At 36.8% G+C, this 14,572-nt stretch overlaps 1 pseudogene; it reads left to right on the top strand.

Moving 5' to 3' along the window:
• The first annotated feature begins 283 nt into the window (after nucleotides 1–283).
• On the top strand, nucleotides 284–12,217 carry LOC114689468 (annotated as a pseudogene).
• The last annotated feature ends 2,355 nt before the right edge of the window (nucleotides 12,218–14,572 follow it).

Here is a 14,572-nt window from a genome sequence, read left to right as displayed (position 1 = left end):
CAAGTTGCCTCAATAAATCTGTTGACGGTGACAGTGAAGTGTAAGGCTGTCTGTTGCTGCACAGTAGGTCTGGTCAGAGAACTCAAGCAGTGCACAGCCTGGATGAGGACAGTTGCCACTGATTGTGCATAGTTGTGAGCTGAGAGTATGTGTCAGTTGCCCAAGCAGATGTTGAGGTGGCTACCTTAGTGTGGCAGCAGCCTGAGGAGGGAGTCCAGGGAAAGGCCACAACCCACAGGGAAATGGAGTCAAAGAGCCAGCCATCTGAAGGGTGGACACAGGAATGTGCAAAAGCACCACATGCGACACACAGGAAGCGAGAGAACAGGGCTTCCTGAAGGTAGATCTGGCCCTTGGTGAGGGGCTAACACCAGTGGCTTTGGAGCCCAGGCGCCTGAAGAGTTCTGGGCTTGGGGAGACTGTTGTAGAGAGGCCGCAACAGGAAAACATCAGACTAGGTGAGAGGAAGGAAGAGAAAAGCCAGCTGGTTGCACAGTGACTCCAGCAGATGTAGCTCTCATACGCAGCTCTAGCAGGTGTCAGAGGCTGCAAAGCCACAGGCAAGTGAGTGACTGTCTTGTGAATTTTTGCCCCAAAAGTTGGACGCCAGATGAAGTGTTAATCTAGTTCATCATTATCAATAAAATATCAGGAGTCAGATATTGGGGTAAGAACCTGAAAGATCAGAGAAGCAGGGAGCTGCCACCAGTCACCTCCCACCTCTACCATTCCTCTGTCCAAAAGAGCTGAGATCCTCTCTCTGCCCCATCTTACTACTTCCTGTCTCCTCTCTTTCTACAGTCTTTTAAACCTCTATGGTTAATTTAGGTTTAGCTAGTGACTAGCTCTACTCTCTGACTCCAAGCAAGCTTTATTTGTCAGAACACAATCAAAATATCACATAACAGTCTTCTTTTGTCATTTAACTTTTGTATTTAAAAAATTATAAAATTAATTTTTTTTTGTGAAAATCATCATCTTCAGTTTGTCTGAATTTATCCTTTAAAACCTGTATGTGAGTGGATATTTTACCAGCCTATGGGTCTATGCACCATGGCATGTTTGGTACCCAAGGAAGACAGAAGAAGGTGTTGGATCAATTAAGACAGGTGTTATAAATATTTATGAGAACCCACTGGGTGTTGGAAAATAAACCAGGGCAATCTGGAAGTACAGCCAGTGCTTTTAGCTGCTAAGCCATCCCTCCAGCCTGATGAATTTACCTTAAATAAGAGACTATTAAATCTGTAAAACTATCTCTTACTACAGCAAAAAATACTATTCATTTTTTGATACTTTAATACAACTACATTTTCCCTCCTATTTCCTCCCTCCAAACTTTCAATATATTTTCCTGCTTTTATTTAAATTTATGTCCTCTTTTTTATTATTATTGCAAGAATATGTGTACATTCGTAACTATAATAACCACCTTAGTTAAATATAATGTTCATTGTAGGAATTGGTTCTGTAAGAATTTATTCAACAGTAATATTACTGTGTCTTATTAATTGACACTAGTAGTTAATGTATTTATCCTAAACTAAAATTGATCATTATAAATGTGGGTAGAGTTTTTTATTCTTTAGAGTATGTTTGTTGATTCATGAAATCACTAAAGTTTTACAAAGTTGTAGGTGAGGTGGATCAGCAGAAGGCACTTTTCTTATAAATGAGATAGTCACTGTCGATAGAAATGTTGAAGGCCTGAATCAACCCATAATGTTGATTCAGTGATTCCAGTACATACCACGGTGTGTACATTTCCCCTTACCACATCATACCACCCCATGCACAAACAAATAATAACAAGAAGTTAAAAGTAAGCTAAAGATCCCCATTTATTCATGCATTTCAACTATATCCCTAAGACATGCAGAACTGAGAAATTCAAAGCATTAAAATGAGTGTCATGAAGATGATGAAACTACCTTATAATCTATAAAAACTATATGAGTTCTGCCATTATACTCTTAAAACTAGGAAGTATCAGTGCTAAACTTCAAGGATTTGTAGAACAAACAAACAAAATGTTCCACTATTTTTATAGAATACACTAAAAAGAACAATGTTTAGTGACAAGGAGCCTTCATAATTTACTAGTAGCTGAATAAATAAACCGATGTCAGAACAAAGAATGAAACTGTAGCTTTCTCAATCTACCTTAACAGTATCTTCCATCAAAAACAATCTCTCATTTATCCAATGTTATCTATTATAAATAAGGCAGACATTAACACACTTAAGTGAAAAAAGTGTATAATATTCAAAGATTTTTTTTCTGGCATTTGAAAACTCATATTATAAAATTATTTTGTACTTCTGTTTTTCATAGAAACTTGCCAAATGGTTGGGCTAAATATATGGAATCCATTAATAGTCACATCATTTCATGAAAACTTACATGGATGCTTTTATTATTTTTTTGTTTGTTTGTTTTATTCGGAGATGGGTTCTCAGGAAAGTGTGAAGTTTGTTCTATAACAACTTGCAGTTGTTACATCTATCTTACATCTAATTTACATAATTATTTTAGTTTAATAATATCTGCTTTCTGAAAATTTGACATGATGGAAATTATCACCAATTCAGAACAGATGATAAAAATTAACTTAGTAATTATTCATTGCTGACATTTTTCACAAAGACAAAAGTTTCCCACTGAGAAAGTGACAAAGATCATTATAACTAAGTTAAGTTTAACTCACATCTAATGTAAAAGGTATCACAATCCTAAACTAGACCTTAGGTAATTAATAAGTGAATGTATAGGTGGCAAGAATATTTATATTAATTTTTTACATTTACATTTATGAGAAAATTAATGCTGTGATGTTTCCAGACTCATTAAAATCAAATTCTGAAGGGGGGCTGGAGTGATGGCTAATCATTGAGGAACACTGGCTACTTTCCTAAAGAGCCTGGATTGGATTCGCAACATCTCACAGGGTAGCTCACAGTCTCATGGCCTCCAGTTCTGGAGATTCAGTTACCTCTTTTGGTCATTGAAGGCACCAGGTACACAAATTATAGGCAAAACTCTCAAACACATAATATAAGATAAAAATTCAAATTATTACCAAATGCTAACCACACAATGCATGTTTTCAATGTATGACAATGTCTGTGACTGCAGTTTATCCTTATCCCTGAACTGCTATTTGTAGTCATGATGGATATAATAGAGGGAACTGGAGTGTTTAATATATTTCAATGGAAATTTTACATTAGACTTTGTTGTTCCTCATAAAGTTGAAGTAAACAAAAATTGCCTTAACATCACATTTAAAATTTAGAAACTTGTTGCTTAAAATAATGCCTTTGTTTCAAGCAAAAGGGATTTACTTAACCCGAAATCATTTAATGTGCAGATATAATAACAAGTAGTATGGGTTTTATTTATTTTTTTTTAATTTATCTCTTGATTGATTAAGAGATGTGATTTCGCTGCGGCAGTCTTGGCTAACCTGGAACTCATGATATAAAACAGAGAGGCCTTGAACTTACAGAGATCCATTTGCCTCTTGCTTTAAATTGCTTACTTTAGAGAAATATGGCATCCATCATGCCTGGCACTATTTTTATTTTTTATGTGTATGTGTGTTAGGGCTTCATGTACATATGTGAACCACAGACACTAAGTTCTGTCTGAAGACCAGAGAGTGCAATGGATCCCCCAAGACAAAAGTTGCTGAGGGTTATGATCATCCATGCAGGTGCTGAGCACTGAACCATGGTTCTCTGCAAGAGTGCAAGTACTTATAACCAAGAGCCATCTCTCTAGCCTCAAGCATTGGACACCATTCATTGTGTGACACCAGTATAAAGCACTGTAGATAAACACATGGAAACACACAAACACATACTTACACAGTAAGCTTACTATCTATGATTTACTGATAGACAAGTATTATCAAATAAACCAAGTATATTTCCTTGCCTGGTTGTTACAATTTAATTTGATTAGAAAATTAAGTCAATGATTTCAGAAATTTTAAAAATGGATATTTTTATATTTTGGCTTTTACCTGTTTCAGTAGAGAACTATATTAATAAACTTCTTTAACAAAACAGTTTCTGTTTCAGCAATACAACTAAAAGGAATCTCATTTATTCTTTTGTTTGAAAATTATACTTGGTTATTTTGCACATATAACATTAGTAATGAAATTATAGTATTTATTTGGTATGTTGTTTTTCTAAATCCTATGCAGTGCCACATGGATTGTGCATTATACAAAATGTATAAAATGAATAAATAGTATACTACGTTGTTTCCTTCTAAAACAATGGATTTTTCATATGAATATGTCCCATGTTCTAAATACAGTATGAATTATCTGTGAAGGAGAGTGTCAACATGAGCTTATGTGTTCTAGTAGAGGCAGATCTAGAAATGGACTTTTGAATTACACAATCATTTTTCCAAGTGATTGAATATTTAATTTTATAGTTTCCCTCATTGGTGATTCTTATGTTCTTTAACAGTTCTTTCTGGCTTTAAATTCACTAGCATAATATTATATAATTTAATTATAACTGATTTAACCATGATATGCAATTACTATAGACTCTTAACATATTCTTGAATTTATTATTTTAATTTCAAACATGAATACAATGTATTTCAATCATATTTACCAGTATCCACCTACTCTTCAACTTCTCCCAGACTCTGCTCTGTACATCTGTCTCCTAAATTCATGCTTTTTTCTTTTTCTTTTTACTTTTTACTTTCCTTAAACACACACACCACACACACACACACACACACACACAAACAAATACTACTATCCAAATGTATCTTGATGTTGTTCGTTGTTTTGTTATTTACTCTTTTGATGTTTTTGATCTTTAGTTTTTTAAAGGGCCCTTTATCCAGCTCTCAAATAAATCACACAAGGAGGCTTATTCTTAGTTATAAATGCCTAACCTTAGATGGCTTTTTTCTTGCCAGTTTTTCTTACCAAAATTATCCAATCTACCTGTTGCCTCTGAGATTTTTCCTTTATTTCTTCCATATATCTTACTTTCACTCTTACTCCATGGCTGGCTGTGTGGCTAGGTGGCTGGCCCTTAATATCCTCCTCCTCTCATTCCTTCTTCTTCCTCATCCATGATTTCTCCTTCTATGTATTCTCTCTGCCTATCAGCCTCACCTATTCTTTCTCCTACCTCACTATTGGCCCATCAGATCCTTATTAGACCATCAGGTGTTTTAGATTTGCAATGTATTCCATCTTCACAGAGTTAAACAAATGCAACACATCTTTGCGTCATCAAAACAAATGTTCCACAGGATAAATAAATGTAACACATCTTAATATAACATTCTACAACATCTAGATATGGGGCAAAATCTACTAGCACAAGGATAATCAACCTTAATATACAACACTGAATAAAATAACCTGTCCCTACCAGCAACCAGCAACTGACTATAGCCCTTAATCCAGAGATTGGTGATCCTGACATACTGGAGTATTGGTTGGCTAGATTTTGTGGAAGTCTTCTGCTGATACATGGAGTTGTTATGAGTTCATGTTCACAATAGTTCCTATCATGTTTAGAAGATATTATGTCACAACAATATTCCCAGACTTTTGCTCTTAAAACTGTATTCAGAAGTTTCCCTGTGTCTCACCTGGCCCACGGTCAGGACAAATCTCCTACTCATATTCCTGAAGCCTTTCATAAAATAATCACACAGAGGCTTAATATTATTTGTAACTGCTTGGCCATTAGCTTGGGCTTATTACCGACTAGCTGCTACACTTAAATTAACCCATAATTATTATTTATGTTTAACCATGTGGCTTGGTAACTTTTTTCAGTTCTGCCTTGTCATCTTGCTTCCTCTGTGTCTGGCTGGTGACTCCTGACTCAGCCCTTCCTCTTCCCAGAATTCTCCTGGTATGCTCACCCCACTATACTTCCTGCCTGGCTACTGGCCAATCAGCATTTTATTTGGCAACCAATCAGAGCAACACACACACATTCACAACATACACAGTGACATCCCACAGAATAAAACTTTTCTCATCAGTCTGTGTTGATTTGTCCTGAGCCTTGGGAGAGGGAAACACACACACACACACACACACACACACACACACACACACACACATATATATATATATATATATATATATATATATATATATATATCCCATTTATGGCTCTGAACTTCACAATCTGATTTATCTTTTCTGCCTACCCAGAACTAATATAAATTTTCATGAAAGACAATCTAAAATCAACCTTTTCATTTCTAAGCCTTCCTACTGATTCAAGAGTTTTTGTTTAGTCTATAATAATGTAGCCTTTAAAATACATTTTATAATTATTTATATCACCTTTAGGAACAACTTTAGGATCACCTTTAGATAAGTAATGTCATATTAGGGAGATTAAGTAGCATTATAATCTAGTTTATAATAGAAAAATACCATCTGTCAAAAATAATTATTTATGAATAATTACAAACAGAGAAGTGCAGTCATGGTTGAAAGTATCTAGCATTTACAAGGTAACTGTCACCACGATGCCTAACATGTCTGGTCCTCGGTGCTATGTGCTTTGAAAAAAATGACATAAGCTAGTGAATTTTAGTGTTCCAAATGATTGCCATGATTTTACATACTTTTTCTTCTGCTGATTAATTTATAGGTTCTGAGACCATTTATCTTATTTAATTCCTATGAATATGATAGAACAGTACAGAATCAGGAAGCATAGGCATTTAGTAAAAAGAACTGGGGAAAATACGGCTGATTAAGGATGATAAACACCTCAATATCTTGTATGAAACAGATGTACAAATTCAACTTTGAGTAATGTTTTAAACTGTAAATCTAAGCAAGTAATAAACACTGCTCATTAACCTTTAAATGCCAAAGTTAAGGGCAGTTATTATTTTTCCCAGTACTCATGAAAGCTTACATCTGGATCTTAAATATATTTTTGGTTTAAAAGCTCCACACTAGAATTCATTAAAATAATATTGCACCTGTGGAAAATGTATATGAGTTATAAAAGCTTATCATTGCTTATTATCTATCATTCCACAGATACTCAAAGGCATCTTGATTAATGATATTGAAATCAGTTTAAACTTTAGTGACAAAACCATAGAAGTCTACAAGCAGTAGTAAGTTAATTACCGCAACCAGAAAACTTACTATATGGCAGGCATAGAAAAGTCAAAAGTAAATTAATAAAAAAGCAGTATGTACATAAAATCATGGCCCCACATTAGTCTTCATAGAACCTTCCAGTGCTATGAAAGCTAGTGATGAGGGAAAGGGCTCCCTGGGAAGTACCAGTTTGATTTCTCTATGCCCTGTAAAAAGAGTGTGTGTTTTTTTTTTCAACAAGAGGGTGCTACAATCAATTTCTATTAGATAGAAATAGGTCTCTTTATTATTATTACAATAGCTTGAATTGTTAGGGTTTCTTGAAAGCCTCACCTATCACTTGTTTTTCTATATGTTAACTTTATTTCTGAGAGGCAGCAATATTGCTTTGGTTGTGGAATCACACTCAAACTCATTCTTATTAATACACACACACATATGTTTATTTATAATATATATGTATTTATAAAATAGTAGTCTTCCATGTGGCTACTTTGAACATCCTCAGAATTAGCTATCTCCCCTAAGCATTTTCTTCTCTGACTATTCTCCCATCCTTTTTCCTATGTAATCACCCCCTACTCCTGTGACTTTTAAGTTTTTTCAAGTAAAAAACTTGAAAAGATTAGAATGTCAGCAAAACTATTAAGTTCCAAAGTCAACAGGTTCTGGCAAGATAGCTCAGTAACGCTTGCTGTAGACCTGAGTTAGATCTTCAGTTTGGTAGGAGAACAATTACTACTCAATTCTACATACATGCCTTGGCACTTGTCCAAATAAAGACATCATGCACACACACACACAAAAATAATAACATTGTTAATGATAAATATATCTTGTAAGTCAGCCTTAAACCACAGTCCAAAGATGGATAAACTACAGTGGTAATGCACAATAAATCTTTTCTTCAGGCACCACAACGTGGAAATCCACACTTGAACTCTCAATATCACCCTGTGCAATGGACCTGTAGACAGTGTCTTCAGCATCTGACTGTCAACAGGTAAGATCAGAAACATCTACAGGATGATCTTTCTCTAACTTCTTTCTTGAAAATATTGTAGAATATCAAGATTTTAAAATATACCTAATATATGGATGATCTATAAGATAATCTGAAAAATTAAATATTTCCAATTTTAATGTTTTAGAAAAGAGATATTTTCTTTCAAAAGAAATATTAGAAGAATATGTATCAAAGATCTTCTAGTTTTCTTACTAGAAGAATTATTTAGATTTCAGTATATGTCTTAGAATGATTTAGAAAAATATAATGTAAAATCTAATAGAAATTGAGATATACAATTTGAAGAAGAATAGGGTAGGTTTTAGTATCTATCAAGTATAAATGCTTCAAATTTAAGGAAAATACTAGTGACAAAAAACATTTCAAATTCAGTATAATAATCAAAATTATATCTTATTACACAAAATAATGCAGAAAAATGCTGATTTCATTAATTAGAAGGGCTATCATATAATAAATCAATTGTAATTTTATTATAAATTAATTTACCTATTTATAAAAAGTTTACAATTTAATAAAATATATTACTTAATCTGGACAGCTTGGCAAGTAAAAGCATATTTTGTAATCTGAATGGTACACATAAGAAAGTAACAATGGTTTATAGTCACTTATTTGAGTCATATTTTTTACCAAAATGCAGATTACGTGAATTTTTATAGCTGCCAATTTATCAATATGTATAATTTTTTGGAATTGGACTTATTCAACTGCTTTATTGTCCCTATATTTTTAAAACTAATCTTAAAAAGCAAGAAATATTTTTAAAAGTGGATAAAATTCTGTGGTTTGTCCTAGGTTAGGCCTTGAAGCAGTAAAGAGAAAAAAAATCTATAAAGAAAATGTGTTTTGTAATTATAGATGATTCAAAATGAGGAAATTCTTTACTTGCTATTTTTTAAGTTTAAGGGTATTTTAAAAATACCCCTTGAAAGCTTTGAAATTTTCTCTTATATAGCTTATTGGTGAAATTTTTAAGGCCACTCCACGTAGTTAAAAGGGAGGTTTATTTTGTGGGGTAACTTACAAGTGAAGGGATAGTTTACAGTGTCTGCAAAAGTTGTAGCACAGTCTGGTGGTATTCTCTGGAGAACTCTGCATGGTCTGCCACCAGCATTCAGAGTCCAGGAACCAAGAGAGCTGGCCCATCCAGATCTTGGGTCTTTAGGGTCCTCCCTTGGCCCAGCCTTGTAGGCATGACAGTTACCAAAGCCTCAATGGAGGTTGGAACTTCCAGATCAAAGCTGGAATGGCTACCCACTACAGTAGCTTCTTTTTAAATATTTTTTATTAATAAGAAATTTTCTATTCATTTTACACACCAACCATAGATTCCCTCTCTTCCCTCCCCCTGCCCTCAAGCTTCCTTTCATCCTACTGCCCATTCTCACCTCCTCCAGGGCAATGCCTTCTCTGGGCAGTCAACAGAGACTCATACACTCAGTTGAGGCAGGTCCAAGCACCTTTCTCTGCACCAAGTCTGTGTAAGGTCCCCCATCATAGGCAGTGGGCTCCAAAAAGCCTGCTCCTGCCCTAAGGATGGGTCGTGATCCCATTGTCAGGGGGACCTTCATGCAGATCAAGCTACATAACAGTCTCACCTATGCTGAGGGCCTAGTCCAATAGAGATTATAGAATGGTGGATGAGGACACAAAGGAACTAGAATATTGAGCTGGCACATGGACAAAGTGGAAGAGCAATGAAAGAGATACCATTATAGAGGGAGACATCATAGGGATAGGGAGATATTGGATGCTAGGAAAGTTCCCAGGAATCCACAAGAATGACCCCACCTTAGACTACTAGCAATAGAGGAGAGGGTGCCTAAACTAGCCTACCCTGGTAATCAGATTAGTGAATACCCTGTCATCATAGAGCCTTCATCCAGTAACTGAAGGAAGCAGATGCAGTGATCCACAGCCAAGCACCAGGCCAAGCTCGAGGAGTCCAGTGGAAGATAGAGAAGAGGGATTCTATGAGCAAAGGGTATCAAAACCATGATGGGGAAAAGTACAGAGACAACCAAATCAAATTAGGTAACTCATGAACTGTGGATCATAGTAGCTTCTTTTTTTTTCCTTTTATTTTATTTTACAATACCATTCAGTTCTACGTATCAGCCATGGATTCCCTTGTTCTCCCCGTTCCCGCCCTCCTCCCCTTCCCCCCACCACACCTCCCATTCCCACTTCCTCCGGGGCAAAGCCTCCTCCGAAGACTGAGATCGACCTGATAGACTCAGTCCAGGCAGGTCCAGTCCCCTCCTTCCAGACTGAACCAAGTGTCCCTGCATAAGCCCCAGGTTTCAAACAGCCAACTCATGCAATGAGCACAGGACCCAGTACCACTGCTTAGATGCCTCCCAAACAGATCAAGCCAATCAACTGTCTCAGCTATTCAGAGGGCCTGATCCAGTTAGGGGCCCCTCAGCCTTTGGTTCATAGTTCATGTGTTTCCATTCTTTTGGCTATTTGTCCCTGTGCTTTATCCAACCTTGGTTTCAACAATTCTCGCTCATATAAACCCCCCTCTTTCTTTCTGATTAGACTCCCGGAGCTCCACCCGTGGCCTAGCCATGGATCTCTGCATCCAGATTCCTCAGTCCTTGGATGGAGAAATGGCTGAGATCTACATGAACAATCTGGACATGAGTGGGAGTAATGAAGGGCGAGGGTCGAGGGAAAGAGAGCCTGTGGGAGCGAGAGATCCCTGCTGGATCAAGAACAGAGAGGGAAAACGAGGGATAGGAGACCATGGTAAATGAAGACCACATGAGAAAAGGAAGAAACTAAGTGCTAGGGAGGCCCACAGAAATCCACAGATACCCCCACAATAGACTGCTGGCAATGGTCGAGAGACAGACGGGACTGACCTACTCTGGTGATGGGATGGCCAAACACCCTAATAGTTGTGCTAGAAACCCCATAGTAGCTTCTTAACTTCATCTGTGCATACATAGATATTAGAATAAATATACAAGTTTTTCAAATTAATAATCAAAGTGTTATTCAAAATGTAGACACATTATGAAGACAGAATTCATAGACCAAAACAGAAAGTGGAAAATAAAGGTATAAAACATTGCTCAATGGCAGTAATGATGGCACGATAAATGTCACACAGGTGTTTGAAAGGTTCTACTTCTGTAATGTCATAAAGCTATCTCATAAATTACTAGCAAGTGTACCAACTCATGTTAAGATTAAAAAGAAACATGGCAATGTTCATTTGTATGTATGTAAGAAACATCTCAAGAGAGCGGCCTGGCCCGGGCCCTAGGAATGGAACCACCACAGGGTCTCCTGCTCATTCCTCCTGCTGGCGGGGAACGGGGAACGCTGTGCTGCTGCCTCCTGGAACAGAAGGGGCTCACCGGGGGGGGCATCTTGCTCCCACTTGCTCTTTGAAAGCTGGGGTCCATGTTGACATCCTCTGACCACATAATCTGTATTTACACTTAAATTGAGATACGGTGAAATTTGGCATTGCTGAGTTAAAGCGTTTGGCATCAACAGCATTTTTTACTAGCGTGGCATATATCCATCGGAAACCTTTACTCGAGTGCAGAAATACGGACTCACCTTGCTTGTAACTACTGACCCCGAACTCATAAAGTATCTCAATAATGTGGTGGAGCAGCTAAAAGCCTGGCTCTACAAGTGCTCAGTGCAGAAACTGGTGGTGGTCATCTCAAACATTGAAAGTGGAGAGGTCCTTGAAAGATGGCAGTTTGATATTGAGTGTGACAAGACTACGAAAGAGGACGGTGTTTGTAAAGTCACAGAAATGATGAAATCCATTTCCATCCAGGATGAAATCCGTTCAGTGATCAGGCAGATCACAGCTACTGTGACTTTTCTGCCACTGTTGGAAGTTTCTTGTTCATTTGATCTGCTGATTTACACTGACAAAGATTTGGTGGTACCTGAAAAATGGGAGGAATCAGGACCCCAGTTCATGACCAATTCTGAAGAAGTCCGTCTCTGCTCGTTTACTACCACCATCCACAAAGTGAACAGTATGATGGCCTACAAAGTCCCTGTCAATGACTGAAGAGAAGTGAAGAAAGCCAGGATCCAACTTTGCTGTGGGATGTTAATGTATGTCCTGTGGGAGCCCTTCTTGGGTTCCTTGTGGCGTTACCCAGCAGGTCCGTATAGAGGATGATTAGGACCATGGGCCTGAGTGCAGGTGTTTGAGATGGTCTGCACTTGGCTGTGCTGGGGGATGGTCTGTATGTCAAGTTGTTCTGATTGATCAATAAATAAAACCTGATCGGCTGTGGCTAGGCAGGAAGGATAGGCGGGACTAACAGAGAGGAGAAATAAAAGGACAGAAAGGCAGAAGGACTGGCTGCAGCCGCCGCCATGACCAGAGACACTGCAGCCGCCGCCATGACCAGCAGCATGTGAAGACGCCGATAAGCCACCAGCCATGTGGCGAGGTATAGATTTGTAGAAATGGATTACTTTAAGGTATAGATTTATGGAAATGGATTAATTTAAGCTATAAGCACAGTTAGCAAGAAGCCTGCCACGGCCATACAGTTTGTAAGCTATATAAGTCTCTGTGTTTACTTGGTTGGGTCTGAGCGGCTGTGGGACTGGCGGGTGACAGAGATTTGTCCTGACTGTGGGCAAGGCAGAAAAACTCAGGCTACACAACTTCGATAAATGTGCTTCGTTGTTCCATTTCTTGGGTTCCTCCTGGACTTGCCAGAGTCAACATAACAAGACTCCTGCACATTAGTGAGGGGAACCAACAAATTTTGTCAGCATTGTGGAATGAATTCCTTTGAAAGTGGTCACTGTAGATAGAAATTCTTTTGTTAGAAAGCTAAATACATCCTTTAACCGTTTAGCTTGGGAATCTTGACCAGGATATAAAGAAGCATCTGAATGTAAATACAGCAGAAGGAACTGAAGCTTTGTTTAGTTCTGAGAGTCATGAATACTGCCTTACTGGGTCCATTTGTCCTTTCTTTTTGTATAGACCCCATATTGAAAAACATGCTAATTGTTTGATTTTAGTGTATATACCTTGAACTCACAAAGCAATTGATAGTTTAATTTCTGTAATAAAGAACTCTTGTTTTAACGTTTTATAAAAATCAAGCTTTAAATGGCAGTGATACAGAAAATTAAGTTAACTCTTGTGTTTTAAATTTGTGTTAGAGTATCTTTGACGAATGGTGTGGTATTAATATAATCAGATACTGCAGTGGAAAAAAAAGAAGAAACATCTCAACATTTCAAAATTTAAATAGATAGGTAGATAGACAGATGATAAACAGATAGATGATAGATGGATGGATAGACAGATTGATATGTGATAGATAGATAGATAGATGATAGATAGATAGATAGATAGATAGATAGATAGATAGATAGATAGATAGACACTTATAAAGGGGATTTATTGGAATGACTTACAGGATGTAGTCCAGCTAATCTAAAGGCTAGCTGTGAATCAAAAGTTCAAGAATCTATGACTTGCTTAGTCCTACAGGGTTGGATGTCTCTGCTGGTCTTTTGTATATGCTGGAATCTTGAAGAAGCAGACTTTAATGCCAGTGAGGGAATAAACATGATAACAAGGCTAGGGCAAGCAGGCAAAGAGCAAAAGCTTCCTTTTTCTACCATATATATATATATATATATATATATATATATATATATATATATATATTTCCATCAGAAAGTATAAGCCAATTAAAGGTATGTGCCTTTCCACCTCAAGATCTAGATCAAAGGTCTAAATTTTCCTACCTCAAAGTTCCATACTAGAAGTGGTTTTGCTCATTTCAAACCAAGCAGAAAATCTCTCCCATGTGTGTCCTCCATTTCTAGATTGTAGTTCATTCTAGATATAGTTAAGTTGGTGACTAATAATAGCCATTACAACTACCAAGTAAAACCTCATCTTAAAAAAAAAGATAAACGATGGTGGAAATAATGTAATTGATATAGACAAGAAATTTAGAAATTTGCTCTTAAACATTTATTTTAATTTTTATCTTTATAAGTGAGATCTGTATGTATGCATGTACATCAACTGCATAATTGTAGTCCATTACCAACATTATAGGGTGTCAGATTCCCGGAAATAAAGTTGTGAGTCATATATTAAGTGTGCTAGGGAACAAACCCGGGTCCTTTTCAAGAGCAGCAAGTGCTACTAATCCCTGGCCCATCTTTCTGGATCCACATTTGGATGTATTTTTAAACAAAAGCTAATGCATTTCTAACCAGTTTACTTTATTGTCTTTGTAGAAAAAGGATATTGTCTGTTCCAATATTATATGCATGATTATATGGTGACCAAAAACCACTGAACTATGACTGAACCTGCTATCAGAATACATCATCTTGATGCAGTATAAAAAGATGACGGATTTATCTTTGAAAA

This window comes from Peromyscus leucopus, chromosome 10 (genome assembly GCF_004664715.2).
Source record: "Peromyscus leucopus breed LL Stock chromosome 10, UCI_PerLeu_2.1, whole genome shotgun sequence".
Classification (NCBI taxonomy): domain Eukaryota; kingdom Metazoa; phylum Chordata; class Mammalia; order Rodentia; family Cricetidae; genus Peromyscus; species Peromyscus leucopus.
This window is presented reverse-complemented; position numbering and strand designations above follow the sequence as displayed.